Source organism: Mytilus trossulus, chromosome 10 (assembly GCF_036588685.1).
Source record: "Mytilus trossulus isolate FHL-02 chromosome 10, PNRI_Mtr1.1.1.hap1, whole genome shotgun sequence".
Taxonomy (NCBI): domain Eukaryota; kingdom Metazoa; phylum Mollusca; class Bivalvia; order Mytilida; family Mytilidae; genus Mytilus; species Mytilus trossulus.
Genome location: NC_086382.1, coordinates 19,829,573 through 19,848,686, shown reverse-complemented (window position 1 = coordinate 19,848,686; position 19,114 = coordinate 19,829,573). Strand labels below are relative to the sequence as shown.

The 19,114-nt window shown below is 34.6% G+C and overlaps 1 protein-coding gene and 1 long non-coding RNA gene across 3 annotated transcripts in view; one reads left to right on the top strand and one right to left on the bottom strand.

The window, feature by feature from the left end:
* Positions 1–19,114, top strand: part of LOC134687025 (retinol dehydrogenase 12-like) — a 90,075-nt gene that overhangs the window by 52,294 nt on the left and 18,667 nt on the right. The gene's annotated exons all lie outside the window — the stretch shown is intronic.
* Positions 1,008–14,830, bottom strand: LOC134686057 (uncharacterized). Its single transcript, XR_010101521.1, has 3 exons — positions 14,644–14,830; positions 4,242–4,324; positions 1,008–2,020 (listed from the first exon to the last, which is right to left on the bottom strand). It is a non-coding gene; the product is annotated as an uncharacterized LOC134686057 (long non-coding RNA).

Below are 19,114 nucleotides of genomic sequence, written 5' to 3'. Positions count from 1 at the left end.
GTTTCATTCCATTCAGTGGTTCTCTTAAAGAAGAAATTTGTATGCAAAGGGTCCTATGTCAAACTAAGTGCCCCCACTGGCGACCATCAAGGAAGTTGGATTGCCGAGAAAGTAACAACACTTGGTCAGCATCTCATTATGAACATTCATGCTATGTTTGATTTCAAACCATGAAGTAGTTCTCTAAAAGAAGTCATTTTTTATGCATTTCCCTTAGGGTTCTATGTTAAACTAAGTCCCCCGCTGGAGGCAATCTTGGACGATGGATTGGCTACAAAGTAACAACACTTGGTCAGCACCCCATAAGGAACATTCATGTTATGCTTGATTTTATTCCATTCAGTGGTTCTCTAGAAGAAGTCATTTGTATGCATTTCCCATAGGATGTAATGTGAAATTAGGTCCCCGCTGGTGGTCATCTTTGATGATGGATCAGCTACAAAGTAACAACACTTGGTCAGCATCTCATACGGAACATTCATGCTATGTTAATTTTCATTCCTTTCAGTGGTTCTCTAGAAGAGGTCATTTGTATGCATTTCCCTTAGGTTCCAATGTTAAAATAAGTCCCCTACTGGCGGCCATCTTGGATGATGGATCGGCTACAAAGTAACAACACTTAGTCAGCACCCCATAAGGAACATTCATGCCGTGTTTGGTTTCATTCCATTCAGTGGTTCTCTAGTAGAAGTCATTTGTATGCATTACCCTTAGAGTTCTATGTTAAACTAAGTCCCCCGCTGGCGGCCATCTTGGATGATGGATCGGGTACAAAGTAACAACACTTGGTCAGCACCCCATAAGAAACATTCATGCTATGTTTGGTATCATTCCATTTAGTGGTTCTCTAGAATCATTCATTTGTATGCACTCCCCATAGGGTCCTAAGTTAAACTAAGTCCCCCGCTGGCGGCCATCTTGGATGATGGATCGGCTTCAAAGTAACAACAATTAGTCAGTACCTCATAAGGAACATCCATGCCATGTTTGGTTTTATTCCATTCATTGGTTCTCTAAAAGAAGTCATTTATATGCATTTCCCATAGGGTTCTATGTTAAACTAAGTCCCCCGCTGGCGGCCATCTTGTATGATGGATCGGCTACAAAGTAACAACACTTGGTCAGCACCTCATAAGGAACATTCATGCCATGTTTGGTTACATGATGTTCAGTGGTTCTCTAGAAGATGTTCAAAATGTAAAATGTTAACGACGACGGACGACGGACGCCAAGTGGTGAGAAAAGCTCACTTGGCCCTTGGGGCTAGTTGAGCTAAAAAAATATAAATGAACAGCTATCAGAAATGTGCAATAGGACCATATTTTACAGTACGAATCTTTTTAGGAGAATGTCTAGGTATGAATCACTTTAATAACTACTGTCTTGTTGAAACTGCCAAAAAAGCCAATGCAGTTGTGAAAAACATTCTGTATTAATTTGTACATTATTATAAATCTATCAATTCAAATTTTCATTTTTACTTACTAACTGTTCTTTTTATGTTACTTTGTATTATGCTACCTTCATGTTTATAGGTCTCACAGATTTCTATTAATAAATCAACAATTTTGAAAATCCAACTTTTCTTTCTCTGATAAAAAAGAAGTCAGTACAAAATATCATGATCAGTCATAAAAGTTCAAATAATTCTATACAGCACTTGATTTACCTGACAGTTCATCAATTACCAGAACTTGTTTAGTGTTTTTACGGTTATCATTTTCGATGTGTTCATTCTCTGCAAATGCATCAGTCTTCAATTTAATATTGTGCCACTCCGGCTTTTCAAGTTCAGCTTTTGGTTCGTTTCTAATCAGGGCTCGTATCCGTAACCTGTTTGTTGTGCTGTTTTTTCGGCCAATTGTATTGCATATCAACCCATATTCTGACTGTTCATCCCGCCACGATTTTGTGAATGTCTGAATATTCAGCTTCTTTATAGCTTCACGTATATCGTCATAACTTATGTGTTTGCGAAATCGATACTTTGTCATTTTCTTTCTTCCCATTTTGAAAATACCTGAAAAGATATATTTCAAAGTTGTTATATTCATTGATAAAAAGATCTAATTAAAATAAGATGCCAACGTGTTTATTCCAACACAGTAGGTTAAGATATGATATATAAACAAACATACTATGATATTCATTCGGTCAAGTGTCTTTCCTTTCATATGTATATTTGGTTTGCAATAAAATTGGCATTGCATTTTTGAATAAGAGCATTATGTGTTTTGAAATACAGATTCGTTAAATAATCAAGAATTTCTCAATATACTGCTGAAATTTACCCCAAAGAAATTACTTCAAATAAAGCAAATTTATACGGTAATAACTGTCCTTTCCCGGATTAAGATATGTCTGTTTATAACGGGAAACTCCACACCTAAATTTACGACAAAAAGGACAATTTTTCGTTCCTTATGTGTTTAATTTTCCATTTTAAGATAGTGATATTTCTTTTGGCACCGTCTTACAGTGTTTATATTGCACAGTTCGTTCGCTGTATTCGTGTCTGTTGTGACGGGTTTTTCTTTTTGTTTTAACGAACGCAAACTTAGTATTACTGTTTCATTATTGTAAATTATTAAACCAGGGATATCGTTACCATAAATTCCTTAAAACCGTTACTAAATTTTTCCATAGATATAAAGATTTGGTTTTGAAGCTTGGTTGCACCTGTTAAAAACTTATTTCAAACGGGATAGCACATCCTCATTTTTACGGATCTTTTTTTAACCGAGCAATGAAATTTAGAAATGATCCTTGTAAACTTATCGCTCCTTTTAATAAACTTATTCTAAACGGTTACCAATTCAACACGGCAAAAAGATTGAATATTGTTTTTTTTTGTTATAAATATTGATTTTGTTATCAGTAAATAAAAAAAAACCTAAATATTACTAGTTTGCTATAAACATATACACATTCATGGATCTATAATATGTAGATACCTAAAAATGAGCTTTGCACAAGGTCATGTTTTCCCCTGACTGTTTATGAAGTCTTAACACTAAGTCCATTGGATGTTGGATGTGTACGAATTGATTATTTAGTTTAAGATATATGATTTTTTTTATTAGTTGTTATTGGCTTTGAACTAGCTGTCAGATAACTGCGAGTACTCTCAGATCTGTTCCCAGTGTCTTGTTGTCCACTGGTAATTTTGTCCAGCTGACGAGTTTAGCCTTTTTTCAACTGATTTTTATAGTTTGTTCTTAAATTGTATGTTGGAACAACGCACTAACATGTTTCACTACGCAGCACTATGTATGAATGTGCCTGTAATTTAGAGTTGTCGTTTGTTTGTGTGTTAAATACTTGTTTTTCGTTCATTTTCACATATATGAATTTAACCGTTAGTTTTCCGTTTGAATTATTTTACATTGTCGTATCTGGGCGTTTTACATCTGACTATGTGGTGCGGGCTCATTGTTGAAGGCCGTTCGGTCACCTATAGTTGTTAATGTCTGTGTCATTTTGGTCTCTTGTGGACAGTTGTCTCATTGGCAACAATACCAAATCTTCTTTTTTTATATTTGGTAACAAATCATGCAAAAAGATGAAATAATGGTACAAAGTGTATCAATGAATTAAACAAATGTGTTTCCATTTGAAGAGTTTGTGAAATTATGTCTGAATTTTTTATAGGAAATCACAGTATATTTCTTATGTTTAAGTATTAGAAAAAATATGCACTGTCTGCACTCATCCTTTTATCGACACCCTATGATGAGCAAAATGATAAAACTAACATGTATGATAACTGTCTTTGAAACATTTGGAAAATGCCATCTAAAGCAGCATTGTCGATTTAAGTATAATTATGAAATCGACGTCCTTCGTTATAGGCATTTGTCCTTTTATTAACAGTGTCCTATTAAGAAGTAGACTTTTGTGACAGTCAACCAGAAACCAAATATTGCTGTTTTGTCACTGTGAAAATGAACAGATGTTTCAAAATACACGTAATTTTCGAAATATCAAGATAGTCGCGATCGGAAAGACGATGACATGTGAGAGCGTGCCGAATCACCCAACTATGGAATTAACTCACCCCGTATATACCGAGTAACGGTTGTAAATATAATATATATTAAACCGTTCCTAAACTTAATTCCTTTGGAAATTCCGAAAGAGACAATATAATGTTTAACTCGTATGTGATATATAGATAAAAAAATAGACGTGCAATAATGTTCTCATAGCTTTTATTATGATTATCGTTTTCTGAATCTTACCTTTATACCTTTATAGCTAGTTCTATGAAATATGATAGTCTTACTTTGAAGCAGTGCTGCTGCAATATGGAATCAAGTATCACCTAGAATAAAAGAAACAGTCAACATATTAAAGGCACATTGTCCTTTACAGAACCACACATAACGGTTTTTGAAAAGCCTACAAAGATATATGAATTACAGAAGAATCAGTAATACTCTTCTAATAATGTACGGCATACGTGAACGCCCTTTTCAATTGATTAGACCACTTCATTGAAAGTGATTGAAGAGGTGGTGAAAACAAATCCCTATAGAAGTCAGACGTAAAAATGCCATCTCAACTGTTGACACAATAGTAATGCATCTAAATTGTATTCATTGAATCCTTTGGTTCAAACCGAAAATTCTTCTCTTGTTTTAGTGACTGCTGTGCGATCAAGAAACATTTGTGTTTCCACAGAATATCACGAACTTCATGAATTTGTGTGCTTATACTCTTTTAGAATTGTAATAGATGATATTGTAACAAATGAAGCAACATTGAGTGCACGTTAAATGAACAACAGTTGATTGCGTTTTCAAAGCAATACATTTATGAAAGTTTATTGTTGTTTAACAGACCTATGCCACAAAAGACAACAATTATTCTTAAGGAAGCAACAGCAGCTGAAAATTCATAAAGAATAATAATAAGTAGGCTCGGCAAATTGAGACGGACACCCCTATATACATTTCCATAACTGCTGTAAAATTGTGTATTCAGACAATGACCTTTGATAATAGCTGGCTTTCAGGGGGAAAAAATTAATGTTCAGCTCAAATTAAGGTCAGAATGGCATCATTATTACAGATGTTATGCTGGTTCTGCATAGCTACATTTGAGCTGAACATTAATTTTTCAGCTGAAAGAATTCCAATGTTAGAAAATATTAGTTCCTCGGTATAGAATTTAAGCACAGAACACAAAAGGCCAGGCGTTACTGTCAAACATTTGAATGATTAATGTGAAGATCAGAGCGATGATTTTCCCCAATTGTTTTATGCATCAGGTTTTTCTCTGATAGTTTATGATAATAAATCCATCAGCACTTAGTGTCTTCTTGTTGTTGGCATATATAGTACCCCGGTCACGTCTCCTTCTTTTTCTTCTTATCAATCGCCATAAGACCTGAATACTTCTCTCCTCAACAAAGCTGGTGCTCTTCTGTAGGGCATCCACTGATCCGTATAACTTCTTTTTCAGTTGTGTTTATGAGGGTCACATCATATCTCTCAGTACCTGATGAATATGACATGACTGTAAGAGGTGTGCTGTGTCCTGCTCTGCTTCTCCACAAGAACACATTGGAGATGGAACAACTTTGTGTAGATGTTGGTTGAGTATGTTATGTGCTGTCCTCGGTCTAAATATGGTAGTTTGTTCAAATCCGGTTAGCTGATGATAACTGTTTTGTTGCTGTGGAGTGTTGAACAGAGATTTGATGATAGTATTCATCTCTGTGAAGCAGACTGGAATCTGTTTGTTGTTGTTCAGCACCATACTTTGCTACTTTATCGGCTGGTTTATTGCCCCAAACTCCAAAGTGTGAAGGGATCATCTGAATAATCGTTGTCCGACTTTCGATGTTGTATAAAGTTTGCTGGAGTTGAGAAAGGTTATAGTTCTTAAAAGCTTGTTGCACAGAGAGGACATCAGTCAGGAGGACTACTTGAGTTGTGTTATCAATTTTGTTCTGATTAAGTGTACAGCATGAATGATGGCTTCTTCTTCAGCTTTGTAATTTAAACAATGTAAGGCCTGCTGGTATTGCTTCTGATTGTTGATCTCCATTGGGGTACTGTATATACCAGTCCCTCTTTTTGTTATGGCATTTGTGGCTGACCCATCTATATAAACTCTTACTCAGTTTTCTAAAGGGTATTCTCCTTCGAGCAAACTGATTGTAAGTGTTTTCTTAACATTGCTTGTCTATTCATCTGTAGTGTTAATGACCGAAACACAGGTCTGGATGGTGATATTTCCAAGTTTTTCTTCATACGAGTTGTTTTTCAATGTGAAAGCTATGTGTTCGGTATGTTAAGTTAGAGCTTTCTGATGTTTTCTTTGTAATGCTTTTGTCTCTAATGTAAAGCTAGATCTTTTTCGTCTGCATCTTGTTATCTTGGTCTGAAAGTACTGATTGTACTCCTTTTTGTAGCTCTGGTACTAGGGCGTTCATAAAGAGTAAGAATAGAGTTGGTGGTAATACTCCTCCTTGTGGTACGCCTTTCTGTCCACATTACCCATCTACCAGCAATCTTGCTCTTCTTTTATACATGTAAAATTTGGTCCATTTGTACATTCTTCCCCTTATTAAATACCTTTGAAGAGTCAACCTTTCCATAACTTATCAAATGCATTTTGAAGATCTACAAACAGCCAACGCTACTGTCTTGGATTGGACGGTATCTTCTACTACCTGGGATAGATGTGTAGTCTAGTCTTCTGGGCTTTTGTTTTGTCTAAAACCAGCTTGTTCATGTCCAAGTATGTTACTTGACTCTAAGTTCATGGGCATGTTTATTATGCGCTCCAACAATTTACAACAGGCCTATAAGACGATAACTTGACACTTGTTTTGGACCCGGTCAAGTCTACCTCAGGCATAGATTACCTTAGCTGTATTTGGCAAAACTTTTAGAAATTTTGGTCCTTAATGCTCTTAAACTTTGTACTTCATTTGACCTTTTTAACTTTTTGGGATTCCAGCGTAACTGATGAGTCTTTTGTAGACGAAATGCGCGTCTGGCGAATATACAAAATGAAGTCCTGGTATCTATGATGAGTTTATCTACTTTGTGCTTTTTTTTTAGAGGAAATTCTATTTGTATTCATCTAATCAGTTTAACATTTTTGAAACGATTTTTATAGTTTATTCTCAAAGTGTGATTTTACGCTACTGTACAAGGTTATGGAAGGGTTAAATGTGCCTGTTATTCAGTGTTTTGCGTTTGTTGATAAGTAACATATTTGGTTAACATTTATTTTTGTACTTAAATTATGTCGTTTGTTATCTCGTTTGATTTTTTTTTTTTACATTTGTCCTTTCATGGACTTTTATAGCTGAATACGTGTTATTGGCTCCGTTCGTTGTTTAATGTCGTACGGTGACCGGTAGTTGTTACTGTCTGTGTCATGTTGTGTCTTGCGAACAGTTGTCTCATTGGCAATCATATCACATTCTCTTTTTTATATGTGCATTTGTTGTTCCTATGTAAAACGAAGTACCCGCTAGTGACCATCTTGGACGATTGATCGCCTACATAGTTACAACTTTTGGTGAGCACCTCATAAGGAACATAAGACAGGTGCAAATGTGTGCACCTCTCCAAAGTCAGGAATCTGATGTACAGTAGTTGTCGTTTGTTTATGTAATATATACGTGTTTCTCGTATCTCGTATCTCGTTTTTTTTTATATAGATTAGACCGTTGGTTTTCCCGTTTAAATGGTTTTACACTATTAATTTTGGGGCCCTTTATAACTATATCTGACGAAAGATTTTTACCACTTTTTAAACACTTAAGAAGTTAAGTGTCTATTTCATGTGAATCAATTCATTTTTTGCAATTTGTTTATTTGAAAGATTTTTAATGATTTAGTCATTAAAAACGATCCGATATCAGCTCAAATATGAAAAATCTACCAAATAGTTTCACTTTTCAGATGGTTTTTGTCAAAAATGAAAGTGGCCGCATCCGTGTTCATCCACAACTTTAATATATGTTATGTATCATCATGAAATACAACTTACATTTCAATACTAAGGATGAACACCCTTTCGTATTTTTAGCTTTCAGAAATAAAACTAAATATGAAATGATTGAAATAGGAAGAAGTGAGAGAAAAGATGACATGTAATTATATGTCACTGTCAAACAATGCAGTCATACTTTGTTCATTTTTATTACTTTTACCTGCAATCAACAGGTTATAAAACCCTCCCAGATGGGAGTAATTACTTGGTGTTTATGGGAAGGAATTCTGTGTTTTACAGTGTAACACTGTGTTACACCAGAATCAAGGTTGGGAGTATGAGATTATATCCTTTCTGTGTGTACTGTATAAACTATAACTACAGGCAGGATTATACCCATTTGATCTTAAATAACCATAACAGTAAAACTTTTGATCTTTTTATTATCATAATTCATTTTGTGCTTGCTTTTGATAAAAAATATTTTACAATTAAAAATACATTTATATCATTTGTTACCGTTTTCTCTAGGTGACATATTTATGGCCTTATTAACTGTTACACATTTGATGGTATATAATCTGTTGATCACTCTATCTCGGGTTAATTAAGGTGATCACTGCGATATGCACGGCTCAATGTTTACTTTTCAGTTTACTTCAATGCAGACAAATTTAAACTTTCTTTTCTTATGGCTTCAGTTTTACATTTCTTTTAGAAAACAAAAGTCCAAAAAATTTAAAAAAAAACCACTAGGATGTAAATGCTGTTAAAACCACGAAAGTTGAAACCAACAAATTAAAGTACTATCATAGTAAAACTCTAATACCATCTTGTATGAGACATTGTTTATGCCTTGTCTGTCAGCTCCTATGTAAAAATAAGGATGTTTTATCTCTTATAAAATTATGAAATTAATCAGCATTTCATACGAAATATTTAAGCATCTTTTTAAGTAATTCAAAGAGGGGCCAGAGGAACAGTGAAACTCATAGATAAAAAAAAGTAGAGGATCTAAAGAGCCTGTGTCGCTCACCTTGGTCTATGTGAATATTAAACAAAGGAAGAAGATGGATTCATGACAAAATTGTGTTTTGGTGATGGGAATATGTTTGTACATCTTATTTGACTGAACATTCTTGCTGCTTACGATTATCTCTATCTATAATAAACTTGGCCCAGTAGTTTCAGTGGAAAATGTTAGTAAAAATTTACAAATTCTATGAAAATTGTTAAAAACTGACTATAAAGGACAATAACTCCTTAGGGGGTCAATTGACCATTTTGGTCATGTTGACTTAATTTAAGGTCTTCCTTTGCTTCCAGCAAAATTTCCTTAAAATTACTAGTTCAGGGGCAGCAACCCAGTAATGGGTTGTCCGATTCATCTGAAAAATTCAGGGCAGATAGATCTTGACCTGATAAACAATTTTACCCCATGTCAGATTCGCTTTAAATGGTTAAATTTGGCCCAGTAGTTTCAGAGTAGACGATTTACGTAAAATGGTAAAAAATAGACTATAAAGGGCAATAACTCCTAAAGGGGTCAACTGACCATTTCGGTCATTTGACTTATTTGTAAATCTTACTTTGCTGAACATTATTGCTGTTTACAGTTTAATATCTATCTATAACAATATTCAAGATAATAACCAAAAACAGTAAGATTACCTTAAAAATACCAATTTAGGAACAGCAACCCGACAACAGGTTGTTCGATTCATCTGAAAATTTCAGGGCAGATAGATCTTGACCTGATATAAAACAAATTTAACTTGTCATAATTTCTCTAAATGCTTTGTTTTTTTAGTTATAAGCCAAAAACTGCATGTTACCCCTATGTTCTATTTTTAGCCATGGCGGCCATCTTGGTTGGTTGGCGGGGTCACCGGATACATTTTTTAAACTAAATAGCCAAATAATGATTCTGGCTTTATTTGGTAAAATTTGGCCCAGTAGTTTCAGAGAAGATTTTTGTAAAAGCTAACGACGGACGACGACGACGACGAACGACGAACGACGACGACGAACGACAACGACGACGACGACGAACAACGACGACGACGACGGACGCCAAGGCCCTTTGAGTCAGGTGAGCTAAAAACTGACAACGTCATGGCTGAAAATCAAAAGACATACAAACACATAGTACATAGGGCAAAACATAGAAAACTAAAGACTGAGCAGCACAAACTCAAACAACTAGAGGCTCTCAAGAGCCCGTGTCGCTCACCTTGGATTATGTGCATATTAAACAATGGATACAGATAAATTCATAACAAAATTGTGTTTTGATGATGGTGGTGTGTTTGTAGTTCTGACTTTACTGAAAATTCTTGTTGCTACAATTATCTCTATCTATAATGAACTTGGCCCAGTAATAACAGTGAAAAATATTTTCTAAAAGTCTACAAAATTTTTTGAAAATGTAAAAAATTGACTATAAAGGGCAATAACTCCTCAAGGGGTCAACTGACCATATCGGTCGTGTTGACTTATTAGTAAATCTTACTTTGCTTAACATTATTGCTGTTAACTGTTTATCTCTATCTATAATATTATTCAAGATAATAACCAAAAACAGCAGAATTTCCTTTAAATAACCAATTCAGAGGCAGCAACCCAACAACCAGTTGTCCAATTCATCTGAAAATTACAGTGCATGTAGATCCTAACCTGATAAACAATTTTACCCTTTGTCAGATTTGCTCTAAATGCTTCGGTTTTTGATTTATAAGCCAAAAACTGCATTTTACCCCTATGTTCTATTTTTAGCCATGGCGGCCATCTTGGTTGGTTGGCCGGGTCACTGGACACAATTTTTAAACTAGATACCACAATGATGATTATGGCCAAGTTTGATCTTATTTGGCCCAGTAATTTCAGAGGAATAGATTTTTGTAAAAGTTAACGACGGACGACGACGACGGAAGACGGACGACGGACGACGGAAGACGGACGACCGACGACGGAAGACGGACGACGGACGACGGAAGACGGACGACGGACGACAGACGCCAAGTGATGGGAAAAGCTCACTTGGTGAGCTAAAAATGGTTAAAAATTGACTATAAAGGGCAATAACTCCTACAGGGGTCAGCTGACCATTTTAGTTTTGTTGACCTATTTGTCAATCTTATTTTGCTGAACATAATTGCTGTTTACAATTTACCTCTATCTATAATAATATTGAAGATAATAACCAAAAACAGCAAAATTTCCTTAAAATTACTAATTCAGGGGCAGCAACCCAACAACAGGTTGTTCGATTCATCTGAAATTTGCAGGGCAGATAGATCTTGACCTGATAAACAAATCAACTTCATGCCAGATTTGCTCTAAATGCTTTGGTTTTTGAGTTCTAAGCCAAAAACTGCATTTTACCCAAATGTTCTTTTTTTAGCCATGGCGGCCATCTTGGTTGGTTGACCGGGTCAATGGACACAATTTTTAAATTTAATACCACAATGATGATTGTGGTCAAGTTTGGTTTAATTTGGCCCATTAGTTTCAGAGAAGAACATTTTTGTAAAAGTTAACGACGACGACGACGATGGACGACGGACGCAAAGTGATGAGAAAAGTTCACTTGGCCCTTTGGGCCAGGTGAGCTAAAAATTGGGGTGATCTCATTTGAACCGGAAGGGTGATCAGATCCCTCAATGATTGTAGAAGTTAAAATATAAAACTAGAGGCTCCAAGGAACCTGTGTCGCTCACCTGATATATTTATTTACAATTCATTATCAAATAATTCAACTGTTATACTTTTGCTTTATTTTCAAAGATATTATTCAAAAACTGCATTCCCCCTTTTTGTTTGCAATGTTTGCTATGTTGGTTGGCAGGCATTGTCATCGGATATGTTTTTTATACAAGATATCTTTAGGCTGATTGCGGCAAAGTTTGGTGAAATTTGGTTAGTATCTTAAGTCAAATTTCCAAAAGAGTTTGCAACCAAAATTATCAATCTAAATACAGCATAATAGTCTTAAAACAAGAATGTGTCCATGGTACACGGGTGTCCCATCCGCACTATCATTTTCTATGTTTAATGGACCGCGATAATGGGAAAAATCTCTGATTTGGCATTAAAATTAGAAAGATCATATCATTAGGAATATGTGTACTAAGTGAGTGGACTTCAAGTTCATCAAAATCTATCTTGACCAAAAACTTTAACCTGAAACAGGACGAACGAATGAACGGACCCAAAGACCAGAAAACATAATGCCTATAAATGGGGCATAATAAAAGAGGACATATATAATCATGGACGAATAGATATTTCCTAAGTAGCATTTTTTTTTAATTCTAACTTCTAACAATAAATTGACACCTAATCACCTGAAGATTATTCAATATTTCTTTATTCATAATTAAAAAACAGTGTAAGTGAGGTAATGCAAACATTTAATTTGTACCTTTTTAATTATAAATAAACAAGAAAACCCTTGTTATTCTCCTTTTTGACCCTAATTCCTGAACAGTTTGAGTCATAAAACCCTAACACCGACCTCCAAAAGCCAATCTTAACCTGGGTTATAATTTTAGAGAGAGAAATACACTGTTTCACAAGTTTTTGTCTGGAAGCTAGAAAAATGCTTATTTTGGCCCTTTTGAGTCCCTAATTCCTAAACTGGTGGGAACATAACTGCCCCAAAAAGACCTGATATTTTGTGCTTATAAAAATGTGTACAAATTTTATATTTCTCTTTTAACATTTACTGAAGTGTAGAAATCAAATGTCTTCGGACACGATGCGAACGACGAAGACGTCGACGACGTGACATTAATCATTATTCGAGTTCAATTTTTTTTTGAGGGCGTATAAAATTTGCCAATTAAGGGGCAGCAACCCAATAACGGGTTGTCCGATACGTTAAGAAATTTCAGGGCAAAGATTTCACCGAGGCTCCGTGTTCAGGCCGCACATTGAACTATAATGGTTTACCTTTCTTTTTAAATTGTTATTTGGATAGAGAGTTGTCTCATTGGCACTCACACCACATCTTCCTATATCTATACCAGCGAAAAGCATCTACGTTTTTCCCTAAATTCTATTTTTAGCCTTTATCTCCCATTTTGGTTTGCTAACCGGGTCATCGGACACAAATTTTAAACATGATACCACAATAATCATTCGGAACAATTATGGTTAATATGGTTAGCTTTGACCCAGTAGTGTCAGAGAAGATTTAAGTACAAGTTAATAGTCGCCGGACGACATACGACAAACGTCGGACAGCACTAACTGGACGACGGACGTCCAGTGATGAGATTTCATTTATTAACATTTGCAAAAAATCAGAACATTAAAATGCATTTTCCTTATACATGTACATTATTTTCATGTTTTAAACCAGTTCAGGAAGTTCTCTCAGTGAATAAGTTATATAGAGACCTACTCGATCAGATTAACACTCGAACTCGAATAGTTGAAATTGATCATCAGGTAGTGCAGAAAGCGTTCAGTTTGACGATTTTTCGTCACTTTTCTACGCCAAATGATGCTGATAAAAGTAACCAACTGTAGTCTACATGTAGAGTGGACTCCATTGGTTAGATTTACAACAGTGCTTATGTCAGAGTGAAACCTATCTTGGTAGAGAAGTCTATAAAAGAAGATAATTTAGTTCAAAAATTAGATTTTTTTTAATTGTTCAATATGTTTTATTGCAACTGAAGCTGGAACCAGAAGTAATCATTTTCTATGAATATTTAACTAATAAACAAAATAGACGATATATATCCACGGTTTTAAACTATGTGTCGAAGTTTTAGGCCTCTGAACTGTGTGTGTTACACGTCAAATGGAAGTCCACCCCTTAAAAGAAATTGGTCCGATTTCAATTTTAGTATTTGTATTCGAAATTTGTATTTCCGCTCAATTTTCAGTCCATGTGTATGTTATTGTTTACTCCGATTTTCCAGGAATCTGATTTACAAATAAAGTGACGACTGATCAATAAAGTAGATTGGTGTCTTTTTCCAAGTATATCTTCTTGCCATCTTACAGAAATGTTTCATGTTTATCATTCAACATACACCAGGAACATAGACAACTTGAAAATTTTAGATTAAACTATTACAAAATTTATTTTCTTTAAGCGTGTTTGAATTTTGCAGAAAATTTTGTTTAAGGACAACGACAGGTAATTTATTTAATTAATTGGAAAAAATGTGTTGGTTTTTTTTCTGTTTAGAAAATAAGGCCTGCGATTCCACTATTTTTATTTAATATTTCGAAATCATTTATCAAAAGCAATTCTCTAATTTGATTTTAACAACATCAATGGTTTGACAATTTCTCAAAACGGGAAATGTACATGTATGAAGCAAAACTGTGATTTCGTTACTTCCAAGGCATTTTAACGAAAAATAAGCCCCGAAATCCCAAGTCTTTGAATTGGATTTTGAAAAAAAACATTTACCCTGTTATAGAGGTTTCAGGAAAATGTATCGTCCAACATGTATACTATGGCTTGTAACTTTTGTAACCTCTCTCGCTTGTTTTGTACATATTGTAAATATTTATTGTTGTATTTGTTATCTCTGAACCGATGTAATGCATTGGCTTTATGAGAATAAAGATATATATAGAAACTATTCAGCTCCAATAACCGTTTCAAAACAATATCAGTTTATGGAAGATCAAAAATAATAAAACGTAAAAATTACTCACATTGTATGAATTATGAATCTTCAGAACCATCACAAAATCTGCTACGTGGAGAATATAATATGTAGGTCGTTCAAGCCAGCTAAACATGTGTTGTATTACACATTCACTATTAAATTGTTATAAACACAATGGTAGTAGAAGCATAAAATCCAAAACAACATCACTTGTGTCATGTCCTCCCGGTAAACTGCGCAGTTTAAAAGATTGGCGTCGTCACTGGGTTGGAATATTGTGATTGGCTCATTTAAGCAGCCAATGGGAAGTTGTTATCTAAATTTACTTATGTCCAATTCATATTGCTATAAAAGAGGGACGAAATATACCAAAGGGACAGTCAAACTCATAGAGCGAAAATAAACTGACAACAACATGGCTAAAAAGAAAAAAGACAAATAGACAAACAATAGTACACATGACACAACATAGAAAACTAAAGAATATGCAACACGAACCCCACTAAAATAAATGGTGATCTAAGAGGCTCCGGAAGGGTAAACAGATCCTGCTCCACATGTAAGTTGCCTATGTGATAAAAAAATCAGGTAAATAGTCATATTCGGGAGGTCACAATCATAAAACGGAAGGGGATTGTAGTTACGACGTAAGGAACATATCCGATATCATTTGTGAAACGGTTATTCCATAACGGTCAACCAACTCGTGATAGCGTCCGTAAAACTTACGGAGGGATACTTTCCAATTCACCATTTGAAACGCATGGTTTAATAGCTTCCTTGTTAGCAGCAGACCTCTATCAAGAAAAATCATGATAGGAAATACAAGCACGGGAATATAGTAACAATTGTGAGATATATACCCCGTATGCAGATAAAGAAATTGTTCAGCATCTAATATTTCACATTTTAGAAATTTACTCCAAGTTTGTTTTCAGACTGCATGGTCATTCTTTTATATAACAAGTACCTATAAATATTTAGTTGAAAAATCTTTGAATTGTTCTTTTAGTTCTGAAGTCACTGTAGTTTAGTTAACAGATTGTGTTTGTAGATCGTAGATAAAATTCGTGTGGTATCTGTAAGGTGCGTATGGTTATGTAACGCATGATTCTTTTTTTTTCTTTACTTTGATTTATGTTATATTCCAGAAATCATACTGATAAAATATTCGTATACATGTGCACCGGTTACATGTGCTATTGAATTGGTTCTGGTGAGTCAAGCCTTTTACGATTGTCATTTTGGCCGTGTTCTTAATCCACTGTGTCGTGGAACTTAAAAGGGTTGAGGAGATGCAAATGCTTTTATCTGGTGTTAAAAACTAGTTATTTTGCTTTTTCGATGAACATAAACAGAAATATAAAGTCTACCTATCGAACAAGAAGATATGGTTTGATTGCCAATCCCATGGCTATCATTTGATATACACGTACCAAAAAACAAATGAAAGAAAAGTCACATTGGTATGCCCATTATTCGTGAAAGATCTGGTGTAGAATAGTGAAAGAAATATTATCGAGAAGAAAACACATTCAGCGATTTATATTAACGAAAATTAAAGATGTCTATCAAAATGATTTTACATTATGATCAATATCCGAGAAAAATCAAGTTTTGCAACTCTTTTAATAACCAAAAGACACACAAAGGACAGATTGCTCTTGAAATTTCAAATAAATAAATGATACGCCCGTCGTCTTATGATTTTGGATAATATGCTGTACCATGTTTACGACGGACAGACGGACGCAGGCATTTGCAAACATTTTATAAAAGTTGTGTCATTGTTTATATTAGCGGCGTTTATCTACATTTTCCGTATTAGTTTTAAAATAGCATTGGTTTCTTGTGATGTAATAAAATGTCAATCATAGATGATGAATGATAATAAAAATGATAATTAACATGCAACAAACGGGTCAGTCGTCTTGAGATTGCTCACTATACGATATTTTGTTGAAGATCTCAAAGAAACAGTAATTGGTTTAATATCTTATAATGTTATTAGACTGTTATCCTGTTAGAATCGAATGACCTAATATTAATGACGTAGAATTGAGCTTGCGGGAGAAACAGAAATTGGAGCATAAAAATTCCACATTACGTTTCGGATTGCAGAACACGCATATTTTACTTTCATATAAATGTACTAATTTTATGTATGAAATACACTCCCACAGCTTGTTACTTGCTACTAGTATTCTATATACTTTCAGTATAGGAAATAGACGTGACAATTTATTTTTCTAACAAAAAAACTGTAACACTACAGGATATTTGAAATGCCGATCGAATGTATGGATAGCCAGTGAACTAGTTACGCTACAGCATATATTGGTTTTTTTTTTCTCGTATTTTGTTTATTTGCAAGAATATACATAGCACTACAGGGAAAATGTAAGTCGACCTATGACAGTAAAGCACTGCATGTATTCTCAGATTTGTGTTTTCGTTCATTCCTTTGTTCGTTCGTTTTTCCTTTTATCTATTCGTCCGCTCATGTAAATTAATGTAGTTAAAGATGAAGTTGTAGTCAGATCAATTTGACACTTAGTGGCACATGTTAAAATGTAAGAAGACTAGGGGACATATAGAAAAACTGGCGAACAGAAAGACAGACTAGTATACACATAGACAGGCTGATAAACATATAGACATTAAGATAGTAAGTTCGGTCATTAACAGACGTCACTGGTTTAGGTTTGTTCCAATTCCACTTCTAATGCTTGGCAACTCTTGTCAAGTTAAGTCGTTGAAAAATTAACATATTCCGTTAGAATTTCTATAACAGAACGTTTTATCGTAATGGTGTTTTGTGGTTTACACACATACCGCAATATGATTATTTGACAAGCTTATTCTTACTGCTAACTTTGGTGGACGATAAAATATATTCCGTGCTAGTAGCTAGAATTTCTATTTGATAGAACGTTTGATCTTAATGGGGTTTTTCGGTTTTCACATATACCACAATATGATTCTTTAAAAAGCTGATTCTCATTGTGTTCTTTAGTGGTCGCTAGAATTGGTCGCTAGCTTGATTGGTCGCTAGAATTGGTCGCTAGCTTGAGTCTGGTCCTTGCCAGACGTCATAATTAAATAATTATGACGTCTGGGAAAGCTTTTTTTGGAAGCCTTTCTACGTCGTAGTAGGAAGGCGTCCAAAAAAAACCCAAACAACCTTGCCAGACGTCATTTTTGGACGCCTTCCTACTTTCGTCCAAAAAAAAAATAGCCTTGCCAGACGTCATAATTATTTGGACTAACCCTTTGTTTGAATGTTCTAAATGACAATGATTGACTATGTATTGTTTTTTATTATATTATATATACATTTTAGTTTTTTTAAATCGCTTTAAAAACAACAATTTCTGTAAAAAATGTATAAACTAATAAAAAGAAGGACCGAATAGAGTGGGAAAAAAACAGGACAGAGATTACAACTAAAAAAATAAAAAAATGTAGGACACCATTTTTCACCCTTTTCCACCCACCCCAGACATGCCAGAGTGACATGACCTTGATATATGACAATACCCCTTCTTCCCTGATGCATCATTATACAAATGTCTATGGATCAAAAGTTATTTGCAGGAAACAATCCAGACAATATTTATTATTATACTTCACGTTAAAATGCCATATTTTGATTGGCTAAGACGAGTGTGTCAATTTACTCTATCACATGGGTGAGCGGGTGACAATTTTTTTTTAATGTTACCCTCTCGTCTAGACCAATCAGAAATCGATGATTCAAAGAACAATGAATTGAAATTACATCAAGGAATCAAATATAATGGTTAAGTTTAACGTTATGGCTCAGATTTTTTCATCGACTGTTAAAATAAATAAATAAAATAAAACATCTTGCTTGACTTTTTTTCTTCTAATGCCCATAACGTTGTTATGAACGTGACGTCATAGAAAATACGTTTAAAATAAAAGTAATCTGTAAAAGTCAATAATGATAGGACATTGAGTATAATAAATTAGATAACACATAGCTGAGAGGGTGATAGATCAGATTGGAACCCCTCGAAAAGACATTCTCAACCTTGGCTTCGCCGCGGTTGACAATGTTTTCTTGGAGTACCAATCTGCTCTATCACCCTCTCAGCTATGTGTTATTTATATACTATCGTAGGGGTCAGAGATCAAGGTTAAAATGTCTTGACATTCATACACAACACATCTCTCCATTTAATTATGCATTAACATATAAAGTTTGGTCGACCTCAGTTCTATGGTACATCAATTATGTGCAGGATTTAAATAAGACACAATACTTACTATCATAGAAGTCAAAGGTGAAGGTCAAGGTAATTGTGACACACCTCAGTCCATGATGTAACTGCATTCTAATATTGTCTAACAACAGTTATACTGTACAAAAGAAATGACCCGACACGATTTAGCCATCAAATAGTTTAAAGGTAAAAAAGAAAGGCAGCGTGGACCGAGATTGAAATATGACACCACAAGGCTATTGTGCACTTGTATACCAAGTTTGATTA